Source organism: Salmo salar, chromosome ssa20, assembly GCF_905237065.1.
Source record: "Salmo salar chromosome ssa20, Ssal_v3.1, whole genome shotgun sequence".
In the NCBI taxonomy this organism is placed as follows: domain Eukaryota; kingdom Metazoa; phylum Chordata; class Actinopteri; order Salmoniformes; family Salmonidae; genus Salmo; species Salmo salar.
In genome coordinates this window covers 30778059-30786780 of record NC_059461.1, presented here as the reverse complement: position 1 = coordinate 30786780, position 8722 = coordinate 30778059, and the positions used below count along the sequence as shown (strand labels likewise).

The following is an 8722-nucleotide window of genomic DNA, read 5'->3' as shown; positions in this document are numbered from 1 at the left end:
ATGCACACCTCCAATTCAATCATCAAGTTTGCAGACGACACTACAGTGATAGGCTTGATTACCAACAACGACGAGACAGCCTACAGGGAGGAGGTGAGGGCCCTCGGTGTGTGGTGTCAGCAAAACAAAAGAGATGATCGTGGACTTCAGGAAACAGCAGAGGGAGCACCCCCCTATCCACATCGACGGGACAGTAGTGGAGAAGGTGGAAAGTTAAGTTCCTGGGTGTACACATCACCGACAAACTGAAATGGTCCACCCACACAGACAGTGTAGTGAAGAAGGCGCAACAGCGCCTTTTCAACCTCAGGAAGCTGAAAAAATGTGGCATGTCACCGAAAACCCTCACTAACTTTTACAGATGCACAATTGAGAGCATCCTGTCAGGCTATATCACCGCCTGGTACGGCAACTGCTCCGCCCACAACCGCAGGGCTCTCCAGAGGGTAGTGAGGTCTGCACAACGCATCACCGGGGGCAAACTACCTGCCCTCCAGGACACCTACACCACCCGATGTCACAGGAAGGCCAAAAAGATCATCAAGGACAACAACCACACGAGCCACTGCCTGTTCACCCCGCTATCATCCAGAAGGCGAGGTCAGTACAGGTGCATCAAAGCTGGGACCGAGAGACAGAAGTTATTTTTCAATCTCAAGGCCATCAGATTGTTAATCAGCCACCACTAGCACAGAGAGGTGGCTGCCTACCTACAGATTTGATATCATTGGCCACTTTATTAAATGGAACACTAGTCACTTTAATAATGCCACTTTTAGAATGTTTACACATCTCGCATTACTCATCTCATATGTATATACTCTATACTGTATCCTTCACTATCTATTCCTTACTATATATTGCATCTTAGTCGCTCTGTCACTGCTCATCCATATACTTTATACTTATATATTCTCATCCCATTCCTTTACTAGACTGTGTGTATTAGGTTTTGTTGTGGAATTGTTAGATATTACCTGTTAGATACTGCTGCACTGTCAGATCTAGAAGCATAAGCATTTCACTACACTCACAATAACATCTGCTAACCATGTGTATGTGACCAATAACATCTGCTAACCATGTGTATGTGACCAATAACATCTGCTAACCATGTGTATGTGACCAATAACATCTGCTAACCATGTGTATGTGACCAATAACATCTGCTAACCATGTGTATGTGACCAATAACATCTGCTAACCATGTGTATGTAACCAATAACATCTGCTAAACACGTGTATGTGACCAATAACATCTGCTAACCATGTGTATGTGACCAATAACATCTGCTAACCATGTGTATGTGACCAATAACATCTGCTAACCATGTGTATGTGACCAATAACATCTGCTAACCATGTGTATGTGACCAATAACATCTGCTAACCATGTGTATGTAACCAATAACATCTGCTAAACACGTGTATGTGACCAATAACATCTGCTAACCATGTGTATGTGACCAATAACATCTGCTAACCATGTGTATGTGACCAATAACATCTGCTAACCATGTGTATGTGACCAATAACATCTGCTAACCATGTGTATGTGACCAATAACATCTGCTAACCATGTGTATGTGACCAATAACATCTGCTAACCATGTGTATGTGACCAATAACATCTGCTAACCGTGTGTATGTGACCAATAAAATTTGATTTGATTTGAGGACAATTTGCTGGATCTGATCTCATGCATAATGAGTCTACCTTTTGGACTAAAGGTAAATACACTACCATTAAAAAGTTTGGGGTCACTTAGAAATGTTCTTGTTTTTGAAAGAAAAGCCAATTTTTTGTCCATTTAAAATAACATCAAATTGATCAGAAATACATTGTTAATGTTGTAAATGACTATTGTAGCTGGAAACGGCTGATTTTTAATGAAATACCTACATAGGCGTATAGAGGCCCATTATCAGCAACCATCACTCCTGTGTTCCAAAGGCACATTGTGTTAGCTAATCCAAGTTTATCATTTTAAAAGGCTAATTGATCATTAGAAAACCCTTTTGCAATTATGTTAACACAGCTGAAAACTGTTGTCCTGATTAAAGAAGCAATAAAACTGGCCTTCTTTAGACTAGTTGAGTATCTGGAGCATCAGCATTTGTGTGCTCGATTACAGGCTCAAAATGGCCAGAAACAAATAACTTTCTTCTGAAACTCGTCAGTCTATTCTTGTTCTAAGAAATGATGAGCTCTTCCATGCAAGAAATTGCCAAGAAACTAAAGATCTCGTGCAACACTGTGTACTACTCCCTTCACAGAACAGCGCAAACTGGCTCTAACCAGAATAGTCCGGGCTCTGGCTGGGCCACTCAAGGACATTCAGAGACTGGTCCCGAAGCCACTCCTCTGATGTCTTGGCTGTGTGCTTAGGGTTGTTGTCCTGTTGGAAGGTGAACCTTTGCCCCAGTCTGAGGTCATGAGTGCTCTGGAGAAGGTTTTCATCAAGGATCTCTCTGTACTTTTCTTCGTTCATCTTTGCCTCGATCCTGACTAGTCCCTGCCGCTGAAAAACATCCCCATAGCATGATGCTGCCACCACCATCCTTCACAGTAGAGATAGTGCCAGGTTTCCTCCAGATGTGATGTTTGGCATTCAGGCCAAAGAGTTCAATCTTAGTTTCATCAGACCAGAGAATCTTGTTTCTCATAGTCTGACTTTTTAGGTGCCTTTTGGCAAACTCCAAGTGGGCTGTCATGTGGCCACTCTACCATAAAGGCCTGATTGGTGGAGTGCTGCAGAGATGGTTGTCTTTCTGGAAGGTTCTCCCATCTCCACAGAGGAACTCTAGAGCTCTGTCAGAGTGACAATTGGGTTCTTGGTCACCTCCCTGACCAAGGCCCTTCTCCCCAGATTGCTCCCCCGGCCAGCTGTAGGAAGAGTCTTGGTGGTTCCAAACTTCTGCCATTTAAGAATGATGGAGGCCACTGTGTTCTTGGGGACTTTCAATGCTGCAGAAATGTTTTGGTACCCTTCCCCAGACATGTGCCTCGACACAAACCTGTCTCGGAGCTCTACGGACAATTCCTTCAACCTCATGGCTTGGTATATATAGACAGGTGTGTGCCTTTCCAAATCATGTCCAATCAATTGAGTCTCATAGCAAAGGGTCTGAATAGTTATGTAAATAAGATATTTCTGTTGTTGTTGTTTTTTTCTCGCTTTGTCATTATGGGGTATTGTGTGTAGATTGATGAGGAAAATCATGAATTTAATTAATTTTAGAATAAGGCTGTAATGTAACAAAATGTGGAAAAAGTCAAGGGTTCTGAATACTTTCCGAGTGCACCGTACATCTGGTGGTTAGAATGAAAAACAAAAGCTACCTTGTAGCAAGAGGAGTTTACTGGTTTCCTGACCAACACCTACTGAGGGCAGTAAACACCTCATATGTTTTCATAAGATCATAATAGATCATCAATACTGCCTGCTTTGTGCAGTCTGAATGACAGACTGGACCAAACATACTCACACAAAGCAAAGCAGTAATGAAAAACAAGCTAGCTGCCAGTGTCCTTGCCCTCCCTGTATGCACTCCACTTGCATTTGGACTATTTTTAATTATGTGGTTGAATGTGAATGCAAGTGCAAACATCCTATGATGGAAATACTAGCAACTTATGCTCCTTATTAGACTTATCCACACTGCGTTCTTTTATTCAATATCCTGTCACATACTTTCACATTCAACCAACGTCAGGGATGCAATCTGTATTTTAATGTATTCAGTCTTAGTCATGTTTGACTTGTGAGTGTCCTCCCCTTTGAAAGACAAGCGTGGGTGGACGGTTTGGTAGTTGGTTTGTTGCATCAGACAGAGCAGGTCCAATCTCTAAATGGACCGACCCGCACGTAATCCCATCAAAATGGAGACCGCATGACCTCATCTGCAAGAAAGGGCCTGGGAGGTATTAATTTAGGAGATCCTGATGCCATTACATGGAGAGAGAGAGATGGTGGAATACAGAAAAAAGAGAGGGATGTGTAAAGAGGGACAGGAAAAGGGAGAGGAATGGAGACAGGAGGAGTGGAGAGATATGGAGGGGAGAGAAGGAAGGAGAGATGAGATGGGTAACTGGAAAGAGGAGAGGGGTAGACAAGAAAGAAAGAGGGTTGAAGGGGGAGAAGAGATGATGAGTGAGAGAGATTGAAGGAGAATATAGAAAGTGAGAGTGGAATGGAGGAGAGCTAAGGCCCACTAGCCATGTAGGTACACAGATTACCCCTGAAAGAAACCTGCTTCAATAGTGCTCTGTAGTGCAGTCAACCTTCACAGGGATATTTTGATAATGGCGAACGGCTTAAAGTCAACTTTTATGGTTACTTCGTACTGCTGTTTCAGGTTGGCAATCCCTTTTTAACCTATAATAACTGGAATTATTCATATTAATGTTGACTTCAATCAATCTCCTGCTTAGTGTAGATAAGACATAGGAATTCCCCCCATGCCAATAATAATACAACAGTTCCCTCACCACTGCAGTGGCCCTGGGTCTGAGCCCCTCCCTGTTCAACTGGGTCCAAGACTTCCTCACGGGTCGCCCCCAGGTGGTGAGGCGGGCCAACATCACCATTGCTACGCTGATCCTCAACACAGGGGTCACCCCAGCAGTGTGTGCTCAGCCCCTTCCTGTACTCTCTGTCCCTTATGACTTAGTGGATACACAACAGTGGTAGGCCTGATCAACAACAATGCTGAGACAGCCTACAGGGAGGAGGAGAGGGCCCTGGCGGAGTGGTGCCGCGGAAATAACCTCTCCCTCAACATCAACAAAATGAAGGAGCTGATCGTGGACTACAGGAGACAGCAGAGAGAGCACGCCCCCATTCACATCGACAGGGCCACAGTGGAGAGGATCACCGAGGACCTGAAATGGTCCCACCACACCCACACCGTAGTGAAGAAGAGCAACAGCACCTCTTCAACCTCAGGTGGCTGAAGAAATTCGGCGTGACACCTAAGACCCTCCTGAACTTCTACAGATAAACCTTCGAGAGCATTCTGTCGGGCTGCATCACCATCTGGTACAGCAACTGCACCGCCCACAACCACATGGCTCTCCATGGCTTGCCAGTTACTCTGCCTGGCACCTTAGACACTGTCACTTGCCGGCTACCACCCGGTACTCTGCCCTGCAGCTTAAAGACTGCTGCCCCGTGTATATAGAGACATTGAACACTGGTCACTTTAACAATGTTTACACACTGTTTTACCCACTTGATATGTATATACTGTATTCTAGTCATGGCTCATCCTGTATTACTACTGCTGTACACACCTTTTTTCTATTCATAGACTGTCCATGCTTTCTATACACACAATTTATATATAGATATATAGATATATATTCCGGACTTGGACATTGTTCATTCTGATATTGCTCCTTCTGATCTGTTTTATATTTTGGAATTATGTGTGTATTGATAAATATTACTGCACTGTTAGTACTAGAAATATAAGTATTTCGATGCACCTGCTATAACATCTGCAAACCTGTTTATGCGACCAATAAACGTTGATTTAATTTGAATGGAACTAATAGTGTTGTGATATCACGTGACAGTGCTGGTCAAAATGAATGGCACTTGTATATGCACTCAACTCCCCACACTGCAGTGTGTCCTACAATAAAACTCAAGGCTGAAATATATTGCATTCACTGAACAGCAGATCCAGCTGATTTCACAGATGCAGGGTATAATGGCCAATGATATATCAGATAACTGCAACCGATCTCTGGGATTCGTATTAGAATATCACCTAGTTCCCGTTTACTATAATAACTATGTTGCATAATACTTAGCAGAGTTACATTTGAGTCAGGAAGGGAGGGATGATCCTAACAGTGTATGTGCCTTGGCTCCCAGAGAACACACACTGGTTCCTGTTTGGTCCATATGGTCACCCTGTCATGCCAGCCCCTTACCACTGAGCTAGGAAACACAGAGAGCCCTAACAGAGAAGCTGGAGAGCACACCACTTGCTGCTGGATGCAGCTTTTACATGATAGTCTATGGCTGTGCTTCACCAGGTTGACAGCCGTTTGGAAAGAGGCAAACCCAAAATACAACATGAGAGAAAATTGTGAAAATGGAGGAAAGCATGCATGCATGTGTGAAGAGATGTGAGAATTTGTGTAAAAAAAAACCTTTCTCTGATAAAGAACAATACTGTGGGTATCTTGAGTAAGAGAAGTATTCTAGTAATATGAAAAACAAGGATTCAATTCTGTGGTTCAAATGTTAATTGAAGGTGGGCAAGCGAGATCAGAGGACGTGGCTGAATAACATTATTTTACAATGCCAAGTAATTACCGGGTTGACTCATTCCAGATATATGCAAATGATTTATCTGTACATTTCCATTTGCTTAGTGCTTAGAAGTGACTTACAAGGCTGACGCACTGGGTCTATTTGGAGCCTCCACTTTTACTGAATTGTCATTAAGCCAGTGTCAATGAACTATCTCTCAAGGATGTAGCGTTGAGTCAGGTGGCTTTGCCTTAGTGGTTGGTTCCTAACCTTTTTTAGTTACTGTACCACCAATTAAATTGTGCTCTACCCGGAGTACCCCTGAAGTACCCCCTCATGTGCATTTCACCAGTAGGCCTATGGTCTCATGAGTCTTCTCAAGAACCCCTTGTAGATAGGCCAAGTACCCCTAGTGGTCCTAGTACCCCTGGAAGGGTGTACAGTATGTACCCCTATAGTATATGGTCCACCTGGGAGAAAATGGTTTGGGTTTAGATTTGGCCCACCTTGCACACACTGGTTGAATGAATGTTGTTTCCACATCATTTCAATTAAATGAGGTTTAACCAATGTGGAATATGCTTTGAATTGAGTCTGTGCCCAGTGGGGTCTGTCAAGCATAAAAGGTACAGGATTGATTGGTGATCTGATGTGAAAAAAGAAGCCCTTTCCTCTTCCATTAGCTTTTTCCTTCATCTGAAAGCCATGGCCTACACATGACTTCATTTTTGCTGTCAACACCATTAAAGGTCAAGTGAGGATAAAGAAAAATAGTCTCATATTTCCCACCAACTGTCCAGCTAGACAACACCTCACATGAAAATATGTCAAGCCGTTTTGAAGACATCTTAAATGTTACCAAGCAAGCTTATAATTCTCCTACAGAGCACTTTGATGCAAATTTGCGCTTCACTGGACGTGCTCTTTGGTAGCCTATCAACCGTTGACTCAGTACCCAGCTCGCTACTGTACCCGCAGCCTTGCGCTCTTTTTGGCGGTAATGGAGAGTGCTTTAAGCGCCCGGGGTGACTGGCCGCCTGATACTCATTCACCGCAGACGAGAGCTTGTTTCAGACTTGCAGAGATTTGAGACAGTAGCAACTATCGTCTTCAATTTTATTTGAATAAAGAACAAATATCATGGACATCATGACTTTACTTGGTGGGTATGTCTAAAGGGTTAGCCTTGATGTAACAGGACTAAAACCAAAGTGTTTTCTTTTATGTTAGCATACATTATAGCTTAGTATCCCAAATACTCCAAGTAGTGTATCTGGATGGTTTGAAGCACATTTCTTACACGGACTATAATGAAAAGTCAAGCATGGACACCAAGCGCATCATTTTTGTCAGTACAGTTTCAAAGGCAATTCCACTGAAAAAATCTGGTAAACTTCAGACGTAAGCTATGAATGAGACTGAGCAGTAAGTAGCATTGTATTATTAATAAAGTGGGTATCCCTGCCAACATCCTCCTCACAGGTGCACTGCAGTCTGTCATACAAGAATTAGGCCTACGTAACCGAACTTTGCATATGACAATATCAAAAAGTGTATTTTGCTATTTTACTTTACACTTAGCCTATAATGGACATTCTGCTCTATTCCGCGAAAGGCTATATGAAACAATGTAAACGAAACACTGTAGGCTAGCCTACTTGAATAAGAACAACCTCTGCTTCCCCACAACGTTCCCTCGAGAAATCAAAGCGCTTACCTTTGTTTGAGAGAGGAAAAGTGGATGGCACTGATTGTTAGCCATTGCACCAGGCGAGTTGCTTGTGTCTTACGAATCTGAATTTGCTGCTATCACACTGTATAACTGAGGTAGTTAATGTCTTCCGGTGTGTTTTTTCGATGCAGTTCTCTCTCTGCAGTAGGCTACTTCAGGAAAAAGGAGTGAGAGAGAGGGGGGGGCAGAAGGGGCAGGGGATAGCTAGGAGAGAAAGTAAAATCAAAAATTGTATTTCATTGAGTGATGCAGGCAATTCCATCTAATGGAACAATCTCGTTAGAGGGAGAATGACGTGAAACACTGCGACGTGCAGTACCGTAGTGATGTGATGAGAGGTTTTGATTTCCAGACCGAGGCTTTTTAACGAACATATTTTCTACAGATTTAAGAGCTCATGTTATTCTTCAAATACATTGTTAAAGTTTCATATTGAGCAATGGAAATTGATCGTTTTTGCATGTTTTTGGGGCAAAGCAACAACAAAGAAATTCAGATGACATGCTGAAGATGAATGGCATCCATTTGAAAGGCAAATTAATTATGCTGTAAACCGGATTGTATTTGCTGAAAAGTTTGTGCTGTATAGCCTTATGTTAATGTGGCAGTGTATCATTGTGGCTCGTTATTGTAATGGAGTCAGCTTTGTTCTCGCCGGCATCATTTCGAATTCCATTTGATGCGACAACAGCTCGACCTGTTGCAAACCATTGTGCCAAAT

At 42.9% G+C, this 8722-nt stretch overlaps 1 protein-coding gene across 1 annotated transcript in view; it reads right to left on the bottom strand.

The window, feature by feature from the left end:
- Nucleotides 1–8154, bottom strand: part of LOC106580415 (synaptic vesicle glycoprotein 2C) — a 64652-nt gene extending 56498 nt beyond the window's left edge. The window contains exon 1 of the mRNA XM_014161451.2: nt 7987–8154. The gene's annotated coding sequence lies outside the window, so the exon portion shown is untranslated. The remainder of the gene's footprint in view (nt 1–7986) is intronic.
- Nucleotides 8155–8722: the final 568 nt, after the last annotated feature.